The sequence below is a fragment of the Acanthopagrus latus genome, chromosome 15, assembly GCF_904848185.1.
Source record: "Acanthopagrus latus isolate v.2019 chromosome 15, fAcaLat1.1, whole genome shotgun sequence".
NCBI classification, from domain to species: Eukaryota; Metazoa; Chordata; class Actinopteri; order Spariformes; family Sparidae; genus Acanthopagrus; species Acanthopagrus latus.
Window position 1 is genome coordinate 1,318,600 of NC_051053.1, and position 20,952 is coordinate 1,339,551.

At 40.8% G+C, this 20,952-nt stretch overlaps 1 long non-coding RNA gene across 1 annotated transcript; it reads left to right on the forward strand.

Moving 5' to 3' along the window:
• Window positions 1-1,021: 1,021 nt before the first annotated feature.
• LOC119033467 lies at window positions 1,022-6,644 on the forward strand. The gene is made up of 4 exons (XR_005079257.1): window positions 1,022-1,079; window positions 4,958-5,079; window positions 6,115-6,295; window positions 6,467-6,644. It is a non-coding gene; the product is annotated as an uncharacterized LOC119033467 (long non-coding RNA).
• The last annotated feature ends 14,308 nt before the right edge of the window (window positions 6,645-20,952 follow it).

The window sequence follows — 20,952 nt, forward strand, 5'->3', positions numbered from 1 at the left end:
CACCGTGAAACATGGTGGAAGCAGCATCATGCTGTGGGGATGCCTTTCTCCAGCAGGGATAGGGAAGCTGGTCAGAGTTCTTGGAAAGATGGATGGAGCCAAATACAGAACAATCTTGGAGGAAAAACTGTTAGAGTCTGCAAAAAAATTGAGCCTTAACATACAGTTAGAGCTACAATGGCATTGTTTAGATCAATACATATTCATGTGTTAGAATGGCACTGTCAAAGTCCAGACCTAAATCCAATCATGACTGTCTGGCAAGAAAATTGCTGTTCACAGATGCTCTCCATCCAATCTGGCTGAGCTTGAGTTATTTTGCAAGGAAGAATGGGCAAATATTTCAGTCTCTAGATGTGCAAAGCTGGCAGAGACTCACCCCAAAAGACCTGCAGCTGTCAATGCAGCGAGAGAAGGTTCTACTCAGGGGGACTGTACACTTTTGCACATACACTTCTCTGTTTTTTATTTCTAAAGAAAAAATTCAAATCAGGTATCATTTTCCTTCCACTTTACAATTATGCAATGTGACAAAAAGTGGAAAATTCAAGAGGTATGAATACTTTTGCAAACCACTATACATACTGCAGACGATGCTCAATCCTCTCCTCCCACAATCAGTCAGAATAATATTCCAAAATATAATTAGTCAATTAAGACATAAATACAGGTTATATGGGAACTGTAAAATGAAATGAAAATAATAATAACTGCAATAAAAAACAATTATAATAGTATTGTTTATGAGAAATCTGTATCTAGTGAACAACATAGAAACAGCAAAGTGTTGAGTGTGAAAATTAATTCTTGACCTTGGTCAGGAGTTTGTAGCACATAAGTGTCCACTTACTGGCTTCGTAGGCTTATTGCAGAAAATGCCCCAGGTTGTACAAGAGTGAGTCAGTTATTAAGGTTGTCAAAAGGTTGCAGGTTGGTTAGAACTTGTCATCCCACTTGTGTATGTGACATAATGTAGTTGTGTAAATTCTGCAAAATTTTGGTCTTTGTCACAAACAGGATGCAAACTCTGGACTCTGGAGGGAAAGTCCAAGGCCCACCCAACCACTTTCTGACTGAAGGTGAGTAAGACGTGATGTAGTTGGTTGTGGTTAGCGATTCCAGTGAGTAGCTGCGCTCACAGCAGGCTGTACAGCCTCTGGGCATGTTGTTTAGCAGCTACCTCAGCTAACTGAGTAGCACACTTAGTAGTCACTAAGCCAGGGTTTATCTTAGCTGGCATAGGCCAGCTCTTTCGCTATTATTCTGTGTAACTGACCAACAGAAAATATCTATTGCCAAATTGTCCAGTGGGAAATTTGACAAATACATGAATTAACACCATTTTAAATTAAGTAATATTGTGTGATTTATTAGTATGAAACTTCTAAAAAGTTTGGTTTTGCTGTCGCTGTATCAACATTAAGATTTAAGTGCTCAGACAATACAGTACATAGCATTTGTTTCTCTCCCCTCACAAGCGCTTCATATTAGCCGGGATTTCTGCCTGAAACAATACTGATATGGCGTTCTGTGTGTTATGTTTTCAAGCAGTGTTTAAGATCACATAAGTATGATATTATAAGCCAATTATTCTAACCTGTTCAAAAAGTATGACATGAGTCAAGTCAAGTCACCAGTCTGTACTGAAATGGTTTTATTTAAATAAAGTCAAAAGTGCTCAAAATAGTGACTTGTGCTGACTGGTCCAGTCCATGTTGCCGCTGGTATCCACTGCCAGCCCAGAGTTTGATGGTGGGTCCAGCTTTGCCAGGGTAAGGTTTGAAGTGACCTCAGTTGTCAACCATGGCTGCTGAAGACCCAGCCAGGGCCGTGCAGAGACCTTTGGAGGGGCAGGAGGTCAAAGTTAAAAGGGGGCACATGGAGCACGAATTTGAAACATCATACAGAAACAAAACTTGCAATATAACCATTTGAATGGTAGCAAACCATATTCATAAGGAATGTAACATGGAATCACAACATACCATATAATTGTCCACACCTCATATATTTGTTAGAGGCCAGTGCAAAGCAAAATTAGTCTCTGTTTTACCTGATGGGGTACATTGAACAGCTTCTGGAGGGGTGAAGATACAACCTATATCCACAAAGCCATAATTCCAGCTGTGCATTAATTTAGGACATATGAGGTAGATAAGATATTCAGTTGAATTTAGATCACCATTAGACACTGGACTGTTTGACTGTGGCCACTCTTCCTGGAGTCCTTGCTTTTCAGTTTTAATCACATCGGAGGACGCATATTAATCAGTTCTGACACCTCTTTATTTTAATTTCATTTTTGTTTTCTAACATCAGTAAAACCAAATGCAACCAATTGTTTAGACACAAACATGACTTCATCATGAAATGTGTCATCCTGTATTTATTAACAGACAAGTATTGTGTATGATGTATAATGTCTCTGTACATATCTGTCTGTCTGTGTCTGTGTCTGTGTTTGTGTCTGTGTATGTGTATGTATCTGTCTGTGTTTGTGTCTGTGTATGTGTATGTATCTGTCTGTGTCTGTGTCTGTGTTTGTGTATGTGTATGTATCTGTCTGTCTTTGTGTCTGTGTTTGTGTCTGTGTATGTATCTGCCTGTGTTTGTGTCTGTGTTTGTGTCTGTGTATGTATCTGCCTGTGTTTGTGTCTGTGTATGTATCTGTCTGTGTTTGTGTCTGTGTTTGTGTCTGTGTATGTATCTGCCTGTGTTTGTGTCTGTGTATGTATCTGCCTGTGTTTGTGTCTGTGTTTGTGTCTGTGTATGTATCTGTCTGTGTTTGTGTCTGTGTCTGTGTTTGTGTCTGTGTATGTGTCTGTGTATGTATCTGCCTGTCTTTGTGTCTGTGTTTGTGTCTGTGTATGTATCTGTTTGTGTTTGTGTCTGTGTTTGTGTCTGTCTGTGTTTGTGTCTGTGTTTGTGTCTGTGTATGTATCTGTCTGTGTTTGTGTCTGTGTTTGTGTCTGTGTTTGTGTCTGTGTATGTATCTGTCTGTGTTTGTGTCTGTGTTTGTGTCTGTGTATGTATCTGCCTGTGTTTGTGTCTGTGTATGTATCTGTCTGTGTTTGTGTCTGTGTTTGTGTCTGTGTATGTATCTGTCTGTGTTTGTGTCTGTGTTTGTGTCTGTGTATGTGTCTGTGTATGTATCTGTCTGTGTTTGTGTCTGTGTTTGTGTCTGTGTATGTATCTGCCTGTGTTTGTGTCTGTGTTTGTGTCTGTGTATGTATCTGCCTGTGTATGTATCTGTCTGTGTTTGTGTCTGTGTATGTGTCTGTGTTTGTGTCTGTGTATGTATCTGTCTGTGTTTGTGTCTGTGTTTGTGTCTGTGTTTGTGTCTGTGTATGTATCTGTCTGTGTTTGTGTCTGTGTTTGTGTCTGTGTATGTGTCTGTGTATGTATCTGCCTGTGTTTGTGTCTGTGTATGTATCTGCCTGTGTTTGTGTCTGTGTATGTATCTGTCTGTGTTTGTGTCTGTGTATGTATCTGCCTGTGTTTGTGTCTGTGTATGTATCTGTCTGTGTTTGTGTCTGTGTATGTATCTGTCTGTGTTTGTGTCTGTGTTTGTGTCTGTGTATGTGTCTGTGTATGTATCTGCCTGTGTTTGTGTCTGTGTATGTATCTGTCTGTGTTTGTGTCTGTGTATGTATCTGTCTGTGTTTGTGTCTGTGTTTGTGTCTGTGTATGTATCTGCCTGTGTTTGTGTCTGTGTATGTATCTGTCTGTGTTTGTGTCTGTGTATGTGTCTGTGTATGTATCTGCCTGTGTTTGTGTCTGTGTTTGTGTCTGTGTATGTATCTGCCTGTGTTTGTGTCTGTGTTTGTGTCTGTGTTTGTGTCTGTGTATGTATCTGTCTGTGTTTGTGTCTGTGTTTGTGTCTGTGTTTGTGTCTGTGTATGTATCTGTCTGTGTTTGTGTCTGTGTTTGTGTCTGTGTATGTATCTGCCTGTGTTTGTGTCTGTGTTTGTGTCTGTGTATGTATCTGCCTGTGTTTGTGTCTGTGTTTGTGTCTGTGTATGTATCTGCCTGTGTTTGTGTCTGTGTATGTATCTGCCTGTGTATGTATCTGTCTGTGTTTGTGTCTGTGTTTGTGTCTGTGTATGTATCTGCCTGTGTATGTATCTGTCTGTGTTTGTGTCTGTGTTTGTGTCTGTGTTTGTGTCTGTGTATGTATCTGCCTGTGTTTGTGTCTGTGTTTGTGTCTGTGTTTGTGTCTGTGTATGTATCTGCCTGTGTTTGTGTCTGTGTTTGTGTCTGTGTATGTATCTGCCTGTGTTTGTGTCTGTGTTTGTGTCTGTGTATGTATCTGCCTGTGTTTGTGTCTGTGTATGTATCTGTCTGTGTTTGTGTCTGTGTATGTATCTGCCTGTGTTTGTGTCTGTGTATGTATCTGCCTGTGTTTGTGTCTGTGTTTGTGTCTGTGTATGTATCTGCCTGTGTTTGTGTCTGTGTTTGTGTCTGTGTATGTATCTGCCTGTGTTTGTGTCTGTGTATGTATCTGTCTGTGTTTGTGTCTGTGTTTGTGTCTGTGTATGTATCTGCCTGTGTTTGTGTCTGTGTTTGTGTCTGTGTATGTATCTGTCTGTGTTTGTGTCTGTGTCTGTGTCTGTTCATGTCTTTGTCTCTCTGTGTTTATCTGTTTCTGTCTTTGTCCATCTGTGTCTGTATCTGTCTGTCTGTGTTTGTTTGTATCTGTCAATAATTATTATTATTTTGTTTTATTTATTATTATTTTGGGCCAAAAAAAAAATCACTTCGACAAAAGGACACTTTGGGCATCATGGGGCAAAGGGGCAGCACCCTCCACACACATACACACACACACACACACACACACACACACACACACACACCATATACGTAAATATATATACGGCCAACATCTTCCCAATAGTACCCCTGGCCAAAACCATTCTCCTGACAAAGAAGTTCGCTCCCTTTTTAATCGTGGCAGGCCGACTACAACAGACCTCAGGCAAAATCCTGACAGAAGCATGACTTCAACCTCACAGGAGTGCCCCACAACAGTCCCTCTGTACAATCTTCGCCAAACACAAAGGTTTCAAGACACAAGAGGTAAGAATAGCTAGGCATTATTTAAAACTAGATTAGGGCTTCCAGTAGAGTGCATATGATGATATACTATATTCTGTATCTTCGTGCAGATCTCCACTGGGCATGTGAAGTAAGAGTGGAACAAATCTGGAACATTAGGCCAAGAAATGCACCTGCTCTGTGCAGAATCATGTCTTGGGCGACCTGAAGTGCTTAAAAATAAACACTTCAGGTCGGAAGTGAAAATTTACACTTTTAGTCTATTTCCCCACAATAATGGTTTAAACGCGAGGTTGTTGCCCAATAAAAAAGGCACATTAAACAAATATATTTATGACATTTCGCAACAGGCGGAGTAGTGTGTGTGTGATTTGTGGACAGAGAAGTGAGAAGATAAGCAATGATGAGCCCTGGTAACATGGTGTCTCCTTCATAAAAATGCAGATCCATTGACGGAACACTGCTGTGTGTAGAGGTCTGTATGGTTATACAATAGCAGCTTCGTATCATTTTCAGGTGAATTTATTGGAGGTAAAACACAGTGAATGCGTAATGGCATTGCGCTCTGGCGCGGCACGTCTCTGGGACTGATTCATCTGTGTATCAGCTGCTGCAGCTGCAGGGATTTCGTGAACTGAAAGAGAAGCTCTTCATATATTGTGTAGATACAGTAAGAATCACCCACATTCATAGACCAGTAATGGCTGAATATTTAGTTTAGTAGTGAGTGTGTTTGATGATAAGCAACACATTATGAGCTCTGGGCCCGTTACGCACACAGCCATCACTTTATAGAACCGATACACACCACATGCAATATGTGTCTATAGCGGACAGACAGACAAATGCATAATGCCCTCCAAGATTATGCCTGACAGAGATAATTACTATGGAATTAATCATTTGTATTAATCACTGTAACACAGTTTAATGGTATACTGTGGTAAGATACAAATGTTCTCTACCAACCACAAAATATACAGTGTAAAATAAATTCACTGTTAACACTGCCTTGTAGTACATACAGAATTGCATATTTTGTTTAATCTTTCTAAGGTTTCCGGCACAAGGCAGTTCACGTTCTGTGGCTCACTCCTTTTTCTACATTGTGCCAAGGCATGCCAAAAAAGCTTGGCTTTTTGAAAACGGCTACAGCAAGTCTGCCTTGGAATTTGCCTGTGACTGGGATTCTGCAGGCAACAACAGCAGCCTTGCAGCCAGCTGTGGAGGGATGCAGGTAAGTTTTGGAATTGTTTTGTTGTATTTGTTACCTCTTTTCAATGGATTTTTGCAAGAATGCCACAACATATAATAATATGAAAACATCATTTTGAGTGCATGTGTATTGTAAAGTAAAATATTATTTTATTATTTTACATTCCCTTTTGCTGCTGCTGATTTCCGACAGGCTTGCTGGGACATAGAACAAGATGACCACGCACATTTTTTCAATACATTATGGTTGTAAATAGCTCATAACAATTCTGTTATACTGAACTCATCCTGAAGGCATCCTGGTACTTCACCTAATAGAGTGTGCACCCTGTGTACTAAAGGCCAAGTCCTTCCCACAGCAGCCAAGGTTCAAGTACAACCCGGGCTCTTTGCTGCATGTTATCCCCTCTCTCTCTCACCCTTTCATGTCTGTTCTATTCTGAAAAATATATATATTCTGAAAATGTATGCTAAATAACAGAAGTAAACTGAAGTTGGTTAAACTGAGAAAATGACAGAATGTAAATTTCTGTGTTCATACAAATGATGTATTGAAAATAAATATTTGACTGTCATATTCTGATGGAGAAAGCAGCCGTACAAATGACCCTGATTTGGCAGAAATATCTGACACTGACAAATGTGGTAAATATTTTTATGTTAACACTGTTGCATCATAAGTTTAAAAAAAAACAAAAACAAAAACACAGTCACGTTTATTTTAAGTAATATTTTTAGGTATAAAACAAAATGAATGCCACATAATACATGTATTGTACAAGCCCTAAATGTGTTCTGATACTCACTGTCAGATAAGGTAAATGTTACTCATAAGTTAATTTTCCATGTCACAGTTATAGTCATCGTAGTGGGTCTGACACCTCCACTTCTGAGGCCCATTCCCTCTCCAGTCATACCCCTTCACACCTCCATCCCAGTGGACACCCTCACCATGTCCGCTAGTGCTGCTGTCATCGTTATTGATAAGTCTCTCACCATGTCTAATGGAACTCCTGCCATCTCCACTGGTAACACTCATGGCTTTTTGGTTGGCCCAACTCAGTGCTAGCGGCAACAGGCATTGCATCTTTGTGAGCAACACCTCCCATGTGTCCCATGGTCCCACTCAACCCAGAGCATCAAGGAATAGTTCACCTTCTTCTGACCAATCAGTTCTCAGAAGAATGGCATAATCCATCGCAAAATAGTCAAATAAGATCCTGCAGAGCTCAGTTTGTGGCCCGTTTGAGGGGTACTCCTGTAGCAGGGCCCCCTCCTGTCTTCTTAATTTAATTCCTACCTGTCATCAAGGCAATCTAATTGTGATATTTAGGGTCCGGGCAGCTAAGCTGCGCTATCGTATTCCTAGGAGTTCTTTCTTTCTTTCTTTCTTTCTTTCTTCCGAGGAAGTCATACTTCCCATGGGTGAAAAATCACCAAACTTTACAGAAATATCTGGCCCAATGCCAGATTTACTTAATTCCAAGGACATGTCACTATTCTTCCTGGCAAGGGCAATAAGCATTTACATTTTAAATCTTTGAAAATACCTACAAAATCAACAGTACATGCTACAGTTTTGAAACTTTCACCAAAAACTGTAGCCCCAATACTGCTGAAACTTTATTCCACTTAAACTCATTACAAATGATTATCTCCTCCCACAATTTTTGCTCAATTGTCACCAAGACAGAGAGCATCTTCAGACCGTCCTCCAAAAAACTGGTTTCTCGGATTTTTGATTTATCAAAAATTAAGCCTACAGTGCATCAAAATGTTTGACTGTAAACAGTACTGTAAACCTATACTATCAAATTCTTGCTAAATACATTTTCAATCTTCCTGAAAAAAAAAACTGAGAAAATTTTGGAGTCATGGTTGATGAAGTTTGGCATATATCAGAATTTTATCTTTGAGATTTGACCTCAGCTGTAAACCCAAACCAATAGTCCTGATGGTGGCACTACAGCAAGCATCTAAAGTTCAAAACATTGAAAATTCATAACACATCAACCCACTAGAACACACTTTTATCAAACTGTAGCCCCAATGCTAAAGAAACTTTTGTACATTTAAACCCATTAAAAATTATGAAGTCCATCACTCTGGTTTTTTTTTTGTTTAAACTGTAAAACTTATAAAAACCTATCTCCTGCCTACAGTGCATGAAAATGTTTGACTGTGAATACTACACATATACTAAACATATACCTGCAAATTGATTCATGGAAAAAATGAACATTTTTTAGAGCCATGGTAGATGATGTTTGACAAATATCAGAATTGTACCTACATTTTTTTTAAAAATTAAAAATGTAACCTTTATGAGAACATTTTGAATTCTGCTCTCATGTGAATAATTGCAGTGCAAGCAGCATTTTTAAACATTAGTTGTTCACTTATGGAGCAAATAAATCATTTTTAAAAACAAATTACCAACATCTCCATGCTGCAATATGTGTATTTTCAGATTTTTGTCTTGATAACTGATTTTTTTACAGTGGTTTCAAATCTGTCTGCACAACAGTGAATGGCTTACTCAGTTTGTGAAGCCACTGTTGTATTGCCACTTGCCAATCAGCTCAGAGTGATTGATGACAGTCTTTGGTTCCAGTAGTTGTGAGTTCATTCCTCAAGTGGTTCAAAATGAACATTGTTGTCAACTGTCTTGTCTTCCTATTCTCCTGTTTGTTGCTCAGAATTGCCTAAATTTGCCAAAAATAGCCCGGACCCAACCCATCGCTGCGCAGCAGCTATAATTTATACTGATATTATCTTCACTACAACAGAGGCATTATGAAAGTACCCCTTTGAGCATGAATGAATAAAGTAAAAAAGATAAACCTAGATAAAGTTCATTTTTAACACTAAGAGCAAGGCTCATGTGAGGCCCTGTGCTGGGCTGTGCCTGAATCTAAAACTAAATTCAGCCATGATAAGGGGAATGAGCTGGGATTGAACTTCTTTGGAAATAAAGAAAAACAAACACTGACTGTCAGCAGTTTGAAACAGGTAAATGAACAGTTCCCTCTTGTGTCTGTCTGATGTTTTGTTGACACCCCCTTTGTCACTCTATAAAAACATCCGGACTTCCTCTTCTGCTGCTGTCATAATTCCTCGAGGGCTTTGTCACATGCTGAAATGACTGTCAGTCCTTTTGGAAGGACAGTCTCACCATTTCACTGGGATGACAGAATCCATCATAGAGTGGAGGAGGTGGTGCAGGAAGTCTGAAGCTAGAACAAGCTGATCTGCTGTGCACTCCAGGCCTGCATACCTATTTCATGTATTTATAGCCACCAGAGGGCTGAGCAATGCTGCCTAGAAGACAAAAAAAAAAGCCTTTCAGAGCCCAGGAATAGCACCCCCAAATCCCCCTCTCATCTGCTCTTGGAGTCTCTGTGAATAACCCCTGAAAACTCTCCCAGAACAAAATAGAAGATTAAAGTGTGGCTGAAGCAAGGAGCCGGCTTCAGGTTTCGGTCTGTCAAAATAGGCCCTGAGAGTAGCAACAAAACCCGGGCCAACTCGTCCCCACTGCCAAGTCCTGCATTCCAGCTGGGTATTTTTGGTGCTGGCATTTAAAGTGGGCAACACATTACATACCCATACCAACTGCACTATTTCCTCTTCCTTTGAAACATGTGGGCTGTTGAAAGTCTTTCTAAAATGTGCAGCTAAAAATGTAAGCTTGTGTGTACTCAGTAAGGTTTTTTACTTTACAAACAAAAAAGAGCGTTCTCAGTTCCACTTTGCTACTGTTTGAATTACACTGCCAAAAGGAAGTTTTATTAGAATTGTCAGACGCACATTATGAAACGACATCCTTACACTTCAGCCACAGGCCTCAACAACCAGCCAAAGTGATTTAGATTGTGTACACAATTACACAATCAACAATTCATAGAAAAACTTCCTTGTATAAGAAATACAAAAATATGTGCTTGAAAAGAGTGTTTTGTAGCTTCAAAATGCATGATTATGGTTAGAGGATGAATACTTTTGTAAGCCATTGTGTGATACCTCAGCGTCCTTCTTTACCATTTATTGCAGTCAGATCACAGAGAATTCTCTTGTTTTTTGGTTTGTAGAGATGTGGTTTGTAGTTATCTTTATTTGAGTAGCTCCTCCCAGTCATCCCCCAGCAGCTCCCGAGCAGCCTGGAAATCAGGAAGGCTGGGTAAATGTCCAAAGGCGTTAAGAGAAGAAGCCCGTGGTTCACTACCTGTTCACGTCTCTAATACATTTTCACTACTCAGCGATACACCCACTGAGAAACCAACTGTGGTAATTGGGAACTCCATAGTCAGAAACTTGAAGTTAGAGACCAGCAACCACAGTCAAATGCATTCCTGGAGCCAGAGTGGGCGACATTAAGTCAGATTCGAAACTGCTGGCTAAGTATAATTGTAAATATAGTGAGATTGTTATACATGATGTTGATGTTATTGACTGATTTACAGGGGAGTCAGATAAACAAATGTGGAGTTGGTATGTACTTGTCCTTCCGATCTATTCGTGCTTTTGACTTGAAGTACCAGCCCTTTATCTTCCTTTACATTTTTCTGCTTACTGTGTTTGTTGTAATGTACTAAAACACAAATTCAAATGGTGAAAAGTTATTTGGTAAAAAAATGTCATTCTGATGGGGGCACTTGTGTGTCCAAGTTTTATGTCTGGTCAATATACTGTACTAACACAAGTACTTTAGTTGTAGGTGGTGTTTATCAGATGATAGCATCAAGTTCTACTGTAGATGCTGACCTGCTTTGAGCTTGAAGATCTTCTACTCGACGTATGAACATGTGCTCCTTGACCTGCCGCCCTCCCGCATCCACGGCCTCTGCCTCCACTTCCTCAGAGACTGCTGGTTTCCCTCCTGTTGTCCTTTGACATGATGATGTTCTTCGCACTGGTGTGTCTTCGTCATAAGAGTTAATGATGCTTTCATCATGGAAGTTCTAACTTGTAACATATAAAGAATATATATTGTCATGAGTCCAATAAAATGTTCACATTCGTCTGTGAATCACTGAGAGTAAGAGGAAAAAAAAGAGCAGTAGGCCCATCACTAATCTTGATGTTTTAGTTTTTGCCACATCTAACATTACCATAGCTAGCTGTTGCTAGTTAACAATAAGTTACATAACATCAAAATACACGTTCAAAACAATTTCTGAACGCTAACAAAGCGAAGGACTTGGACTCTGTCAGCATAATTCCGCAGCTGTTGTAGAGTGTGCAATCATGGTTTGGGGGGAGTGACACTGAAGAAAGAGGCCTGAGTGCAAAACCTCCTCTGGGCTTGAGCCCTGTCTCTTTAAGGCTTAGGGTTTCTCAGTTACTCTTGGTCAGTTTGTCTGCTCTGTCTTATCATGTGTCTCTGTCCTGTTCAGTTCTGTGTCTCCTGTGTCTTTTCTATTTCTGCCTGTGTTTCAAGATCTTTTTTGGATAGTGCTTTATTTAGTTTTGTATTTTTTGTACTTTAGTTCTCTGATTTTGCCCCTACCTGCTCCACCTGTTTTTGGAGTCCTTTTTGTGTCTTGCGTTTTGACTTGTTTGCTTTTTTTTGTCTTGCATTTGGATTCCTTTCTGTTTAGACATTAACAGTGACAGGTGTTAAAGTGTATGTCAATGAAACGAACGGATAAAGTTACAGAAAAAAAAGATGTTGCCAGAATACAGATACATTCAGTAAAAAAGAAGATTACTGACAGGATTACAAATTTAAAATACAGAATGAAATGTTGACACGTGTCTCACACAACATCACTCTGGTCTGAGTGAAGTTTGTATTCTTACAGAACACACACATTATTAAATAAAAGCCATCTCATATTTAGTCTCTTTAGAGTTCATTTGCATATGTTTGGTATTGAGGTAATCCAAAAGCAACAGAAAGCAATAATGCTGCTGTTGAGGAGGTAGTGAGTGCAGTGACTGACACAGATGAAGCTCTAGCGAAAGTTCAGACAGGAAGGCTCTATTACATGTCTCAGCCTTTAGTTTCTCCCTCATACCATCCTCCATTCACTCCTCTCCTCTCATGATTGCCTGTCGTTTTTATTGTCTAGAGGCTGTCAATTGGTATCAGGTGCTCACATCAGCCGGGCACATCTATCCAATACCACAGTGACACACCTCCACTGTTAGCCTATCATCTTGCTGATGTCTTTTTGAATATGATTGTCTCTGTGCCTTTACTTCATTCATGCTGATATTTTGCAGCAGTTAACCCTAACCCTTTTTTTTTTTTTTTTTTTTTTTTTAAACATAGAATTTAAATACAGATAATAAATATGGAATACATATGGGTGTTAACGAAATTGACCAGAAACAGAAGTGACCTTGTGCAGACATACTGCACAGTGCAGGGAACAGGGTGAGGTCTATAGGCTACTGGGAGCAGTGCTAGTTGTAAAGTCTGACAGCAGCAGGGAGGAAGGACCTGTGATACCTCTCCTTCACACACTGAGGGTGTATCAGTCTGTTGTTGAAGGAGCTGCCCAGTGCTGTGATAGTGACCTGCAGGTGGGACTCCTGCACCAGCAGCGATGACAGCTTGTCCATCGTCCTGCTCTCTCCCACAACCTTCACTGAGTCAAGAGGGCATCCCAGGATGCAGCTGGCCTTCTTCATAAGTTTATCAAGTCTCCTCCTGTCTGCTGCTGAGATGCTGCTGCTCCAGCAGACTACTCCATAGAAAATGGCTGATGCCACCATAGAGTCATAGAAAGAGGTCAGGAGTGCCCCCTGCACCCCAAAGGACCTGAGCTTCCTCAGCAGATACAGTCTGCTCTGACCTTTCTTGTATGTAGCTGCCGTGTGATCAGTCCAGTCCAGTTTATTGTTCATGTCAACTCCCAGGTACTTGTAAGATGTCACCATCTTAATGTCTGTTCCCAGGATGTTCACCTGTGTGCAGGGTTGTTTGTGCCTGCGGAAATCCACCAGCAGCTCTTTGGTCTTCCCAGCGTTGAGCTGGAGGTGGTTCCGATGGCACCAGTCCACAAAGTCCTGAATAAGTTCTCTGTAGGTTCTGTCGTCCTCGTCCCTGATGAGGCCGATGACGGCAGAGTCGTCAGAGAACTTCTATAGATGGCAGTGAGGTGATTACATAGGATTACAATATACTACTAATACTATACTGTGGTTATTACTTATATAAAATTGATAATTATATACTATTCTTGTGCCTCATGTCACATGGCTCAAACAAAGAGAAGGCCTCTAGGGAAAATCAAAAGCCCAACTAAAAGGGCCTTATCAACCTGAGGAGTTCAAGAACAATGGAACTGAACCAAGGCCCAAAAGGAAGACTGTAGACTTAAGAAGTAGAAGACTGAAAGACTGTAACTGAAGGTATGACACACCCCCAAAACTTCCCTATTAGCTGTGAGCCAGGAAAGTCTGCCAGGATCACAATGATCTCAGTTTAAAAGTCAGGAGACCCCTCTTCACATCGTGGGACACACGCTAGTTGCGATGAGAGACCCAAGTAAGAGACTACTGTTTGGGCAGAAACAGATAGTATATAGTGTGTGACCAGACTGTGGCAACGCCCACAATCTCATCATCCACTTTGGGTCTTATTGGTCCTTTAAATACTTCAATCACCCAGTAAAGATGCCACAGCTTTATTTCCAGAGCTGCCAACATCATTTAATAATATTAAACGAAACAGTTTATTAGGGCTAGTAGTTAAGATAACTAAGAGAGTGCTGAGGATGGGCGGCCGAGGCCGCAGACAGCGGAGGGGCAATTCACACTGGGACCGAGTACTCACCCCACTCCAGTGCCTTACACACATGCACACAGCAAAACCAAACAAAAAGGGAATCAACTATAAATTGTGAGGGACGTGCAAAAACAATTTCCAAGCACACAAAATCAGAGGGGGTGTGAAGTACACGTGAGAGACTCTATCATCAAACCCTCCAACAGTGGCCAGCCTCGCTTGCTGCTGCCACTACAGCACTCACATACAAAAAGAGAGAGAGGAACACGTTAACTCTCTATACAAAAAACCCCCAAAAACAAATAGGCGATGCAGCTCTGTTAGTTTCTTTTACTTGTCGGTGCGAAATAATAACAGATTAAGTGGGGCAAAACAATAAAATAAACCCAACCTAAAAAAATAACTTTAAGCAAAAGAAGACAAAACAACCTACAAGGAATCTAAACAACCAAATCACTCAAAACAAAACCAACTAAACTAAACTCAGCAAAACCTAAGCAAAACTAAACAGCAATGGCAATCTGCAACAAAAAAGAACAAACAATTCAAACCACTGTGAGAAAAAAAAATACACAATATAAAACAAAGTCCGCTTTTTACCTCCATACATGTGCAGCATCTGCAAAGTTTGTCACAGAGAGACGGGGGAACCCAGCACAGAGCTGGAGCAGGACAGCAGACACACACACACTCGGTCACGCATCAAGGAGCAGAGAGGAAGGACATCCACATGCCACGGCTTATGTATGATTTTTTTCAGCTGGTCACTTAAGTGTGGCTACTCATGAGGGACATTTTACTAGACTGCCACTTCCTACCTGCTACACATACTTTTGTTGTGCTTATGTTTAGTGTGAAGGCCGCCGAGTCCGACTTATGGTTGACTGTACTGTATGCTAACTGTGTTATTACGCTTGCTAGGAGCTCATTCAGGCTGATCCAGCTTGTGCAGTTTTGCCACCATGTGTGATCACAATATGTAGTAATCTGTCTCGATCAGCGGACGATAAACGAACATTGATTTGCTTGTTGGCCACTGTTTGAGGGAGAGACAACTGCTGTGTACCACATGGTCATTGTGTTATTCTTTGTTGTCTGATAAGCACTCGCTTAGCTTCTTTCCCCTTTTACTAACTCACACACACACACACACACACACACACACACACACACACACACACACACACACACACACACACATCTCCACCCACTTATGTTTTGCTTGCTTATATTTTTGTGGTGCTAGCTCTAAAGAACAACTGTTGTTTATTGAAGTAGGTGGTTTATGTTTTGGAGAAAGCTAAAATAACACTGTTGATTTTAACTGATGAGTATCTGTGATTATTTTGCACAATCCCATGTAATAATAACAGCTGGTTGAGATGGTCAGGGCTTGGATTTACGTCTTCCCTCTTAACTTATTATTGATATTTTCATAATATTGACAATTTTACTAAATTCAGGCTTTGAGCCTAAAGGCGTATCATTTGATTATTGATCCCTGTTTTCAGGTTGCTACCCCATGTTCATTAATGACTCATAGTTACCTACATTTAATTAATTAACCACAACAATTTTATTAATTAATAATAATATTTTAATCAATATCGATTCCCAACACTACCACACGCTATGGTCTTACTCAGTGTTCCTCCCACACCACTATCTGATTGTTAAACTTATCCAATAATAGCCAATCAAAACTGAAGGTGTTGTCGCTTTGCTGAATTTACAGTAAACTCCATAATCTCATCATCCATTTCTTTCATTTCTATCCAGTTTCCCAGTTACACCACTGAAAATGCCCAAAGTCCTTACCCACACGATTTCACTGTATGGAGGTGATACAGATGTTATCTACAGTTACATAAGTTAAACATTTCATGTCATGTTACAGTCCATTTAATCATAATACTCCAGCATTGTGATGGAAGAGACAATGCTAGCAAAGAACTGAGAGTTTGACTCACATACAGTTGGGCTGCCATTCATAATTTTAACCCTGGCATCCTGTTCACTGTTATCAAACTCTTTCAAAAATGGCCAACACACATCTGAAACCATTTATCTTAGTCAGCACTGAATCACAAGTCTTACCTTTGCAGGCAAAACAAGGAACATAACCAAACATGCTAATGAATTCAACAATATTCAGCAAGACAGGGAGAAAGCAACATCAGTTTGTAAACCTGATAGAATTATCACAATCACAAGCCAGGTGTGACTAATATTTACATTTGAAGCATGATGAAATGTTAATTATTTGGAGTCTGGGCCACTTACATTACATTAATGTCATACATCAACCAAAATGGCAGCATGTCTAGATACATCGGCCCAATGCACCTCAAGTTTTGGCAACTACTTTGTTTTTGTTGTGTTCTTTCTGTGTGTTTTTTCACGTACATTAGCAGCTACTTATGTACAGTACAGCAGAGCTGATCAGCTAATGGCTGCAGATTATTATATCTGCAATAAGGACAGCTACAACTGGGACTTCATACCCCCAGAGATCCAGCATCCTCCCTCATACACAGAGCTCATCGCCATCTATGGTGGTGCAGGTGATGGCGGCACAGAAAGCAGAAGAGGGGTAAGGGGGGTGCCCCAAGCAAAGCTAAAGGCTAACCCCCATAAACCAGCTTCCCAAGCCAAACCAAACCCAAGCCTCTCTCCGGCCAACACCTGGTTGCTTAAAAACAAGATGGACAAGCTGCAACTGCGGATTACTTCACACAGGCTGTGATGTAATAACAGAGAATTGGCTGGACCAGTACACCCCAGATGCTGTGATCACGCTAGCCGGCAGCGCCGTCTTCCGCGAGGACAGGACCGCTAACTCCAGTAAGAGCAGAGGAGGACTTTGTATTTATTTAAACAAGACAAAGTAACACTCTGGATCAGGTTTACTGTAACATCTCCAAAGCCTTAAATCCAGCCCTCTGCCACATCTGGGACTCTCAGACCATCTGTCTCTATCTCTGATCCTGGCATATAAAACTCTCAGCTGTAGACAAAGACCAACTATAAAGACAGTCATAGTATGGACTAGGGAAGCTACCTCAGCCCTGCAGGACTGCTTCGAAGACACAGATAGACCTGGAGGGAAATATGTCAGTCCTTTCATTCATCAATTTCTGTGCTGGGGGGTGCGCAACTTGCAGATAGAACTTTTGACGCACAGAAAGAACACACACTTTCGATAGCCCCAGTGATGGTGAACATAAACTACCCATTGCTACTAGGAGTGTAACGGTACACAAATGTCACAGTTTGGTACATACCTTAGTATAGGGGTCACGGTTTGGTACGGGTTTGCTACAACAGGAAAAAATAAAATAAAAATCACATGTAAAAGACTAAAACATAAAAAAAATGTATGAGGAGGGTTCTCTTTCTCAAAAGATAGACTGAGGTAGTCAGGTAGCACTACTTGCCAACTGGCAACTTTGGTAACATCATCATATAGAAACATTTTCAATGTTGTATACTGGCACAAGTCAACATGTCTACATTCTGTCTGTAATGAGAGCAGATCTACTGGCAGTAACTATATCCCCTGCAGTCAAGAAAACCCTCTCACTGGGGACTGAGTTGGCAGATACAGCCAGGTAATGCTTTGCCAACATGGCTAGTTTAGGCTAAAGGGACCCATGAGCCTTCCACCAGGCAAGTGGGTTGGAATCAATTGAAATGCAGTCCTTAGCCATGTAGGCACTTCATCCTTTGACTGCTACCTCCAATCAGGCTAGTTAATCTGCTCTGTTCTAAAGAATGGGCTAAAAAGTTTGGTGGAGGGGAAGATGCTGTCTCAAACTGCCATCACTGGAAATGAAGTAGCCTGTGATGAAGTTGATGAACTGGCCTCCGTAGTCTCTCTGGTCTCATCCTGCGTACAAAATGATAAAAACAAGTACTAATAAGTGAGTGCAGAGTTCAACAGTGAGAGAAGTTCCATTCTGTTCTGTCCCGTTTTCTCTCCACTTATTCATGAGGGTCGCGGGATGTTGCTGCTTTTTTCCCCCTAAGGGGTTGCGGGGCTTACTGGGGCCAAATCCAGTTTACTCAATGGGCGAAGGCCAGGGTACACCCTGGATGAGTCGCCAGCTCATCGCAGGAGCCTTACTGATGGCAGTAGCTGCCACACAAGGTGCCAACTGCACATCAGAAGCAACTTTGGGGTTCAGTATCTTGCTCAAGGATACTTCGACATCATCATTAGTGTAAAATCAATACATACCTGTATCTGGACTTCTTTGACAAGATCCTCATAGATTTTTTGTTGGCATGCAGGGTCCAGGTGGTGAAGTGTCTTGAACCTTGGATCCAATGTAGTGCACTTGTAAAGGAAATCCTGAAGCCCAGGGTCAGAGTACCGGTTTTGCAGATTTTCTCTGATCACATGCTTGATTTCCCTGACAGTAGGAATGTCCTCATCATTTTGTTCCATAGATTTCAAGATCACTGTTTTCAGCGGTAAGATTTTTTATTCTTTTTTTTTATTGGTGAAATTATGTGAAAGACAAGGTGACATGAGGGACAAGTACATCACACCGCAAGGACCTACGATTACAGACAGTGGACTGTTATGGCCCGGCCGAGGGTATACCAGAACATAACATAATGATCTCTTTCTGTTTCCCACTCCCAAGAACAAACCACCAAAAACCAACGGATGCAGTCCAAAAATGATTTATAAACAAAACAAGCTGGGTTTTAAAACTCACTTCCCTAAACCCAAAATAAAAGTCAACAGAAATGCAGGTTTTCTTATCTCACTCCCTAACCAAAAACAGGAGAAAAAGGTGTACAAAGAAGAAGGCTACTCACCCCTATTAGGACTGGACTGGATGAAGTATTTTAACAATATTTACAATATTTACAATATGTACAAAAGAGAAACAAAATATCTGCCATAACCACAATGAAGATCAATTTCACAATTGTCACAAAATCAAGCGAGGGATGTAAGAGAGATTGAGAGAGAGAGAGAGAGAGAAAGAGCAAGGTCTGCTGCAGGTTCCACTTTTGAGTGTCCCAGTCAGATGGATTCCACCAATCAGCAGCCTCCAGGATTTCACCCAATCAGCAGCCTCCACCTGCACTTGTACCTTTTTGGGAAACCCAGAGTAACACAGCACCTCCTCTTGACAGGGAGGAGAAAAACACAGACAAATACACACAAGCCCAAATATGCAAATTATGACCCCCAAAATGGTCCGACTTGAAGGTGGAGGTGATGTGGAGGATTGTGGCTCACCGCTGAAGCGTGACCGCAACGGGCAGGGGGACAGGAGGGGAACTGACCCAATTTGATCAGACAGTGGCGGCTATTGTGGATGACACAGCTCGAGTTGTGGGGGCCCATGAAGGCGACACAGATCATCTCCAAGGTAAATGTGTTCAACTCAGAAATGTTGTCATTATTATTACTACAATAGGCTGCTCATATTACACATGCTCGTGCGTAAAGTTGCCAGGATATAAACACATTGACTCACGTTTTATTGCTTCATTTTTTTATTATTACTTCTGAATAGACGATGAGCCAGGAGAGGGCACCTCCACTAGCACCACGTGCCCCGGCGACTCCACGCCAACTGCTGACGTCCACCCGACTGGCCGTGTCCTCACACAAGCTGTGCTGAAATCACAGGAGGACATTGTGAGAGCAATCCATGTGTCAGTGATCATCTAGATCAAATTATCAGTGTCCTTGGAGATATTTGCAATGCAGTAAATGCACTTAAAAAGTAAATTGTGTCTATGCCTCTTTACATTATTGAAATCAGATGCTGCTGGGCCCGCACCAGGCCTCAGGACCACCCAACAATCTGGACCAACCAGATTACAGCTAAAGAAAAAGAAAATTACATTAACTATTGGACATCCACCACAAAAACTCAAAGCAAATTTCAATGTTATTCAGATCTAAACAGACAGTACACGCTGGCAGAGTACCTGACCACCATGACTGATAAGAAACTAAGAAAGACTTTAACTATGTACAGACTCAGTGATCACAGCCTGGCCATAGAGACGGGCCAACACCGGCAGACCTGGCTGCCCAGAGAGGACCGGTTGTGTCAGCTCTGTCCACACAGACATGTGGAGACTGAGACACATTTCTTGCTACAGTGTAGCGCATATCAGGACATTAGAACAAAGTTCTTTACACAGATTGAATGCAAACTCTCACTCTCTTCACTCTCTGACCAGATAAAAATGCAACATGAACTTGGAAAAAACAGTGTCGGCACCATAGAAGCAGCCCGATATGTGAGAGCCTGACACAACCTCAGAGACGAGCAACACAACAACACATGACAGCAGCTCCTCTACTCCATGTGGGCTTTTTGTTTGTTTGTTTGGGGTTTTTGTTCTTGATCTGTTTCTTTGTTGCTGTTGTTTATTACTCCTGACTCCTACCATATTGTATTAATATATTGTTGTTCATTGTTTCTTTCTTTATTGATTCTAAACAAATGTTAATTACTTGTATGCCATTTTGCCATTCTGTCATTTTTTTTCTTTTTATTTATCTATCTATGTTATTCTATTTAATGAACTGTATTATCCTTGAAGCTTTGGCAATATTGGTTACCTGACATTCATGCCAATAAAGCTCATTGAAAAATTGATACAATAAAAATAAATGAGTAAATAAAGTAAAAAGTATAAAAGAAAGAAGAAGAAGAAGGAAACGGTGAAAAAAAAGTTCAATGAGCAGTAATAGTATGCAACACAGTATGAGATATTAACATAGTATAGTGTCATATAATTCAGCCTAATATAATGAAATTGGATAATCTGAGATAAGATAGGACAATATTGTGTAATACGAGATATTATAATAAAACATGTAGTGTGATTTAACCTAATATAGGCTGAAGAGATAATGTGAGGTATGATAATGTAATACAGGGCAAACTTATAATATG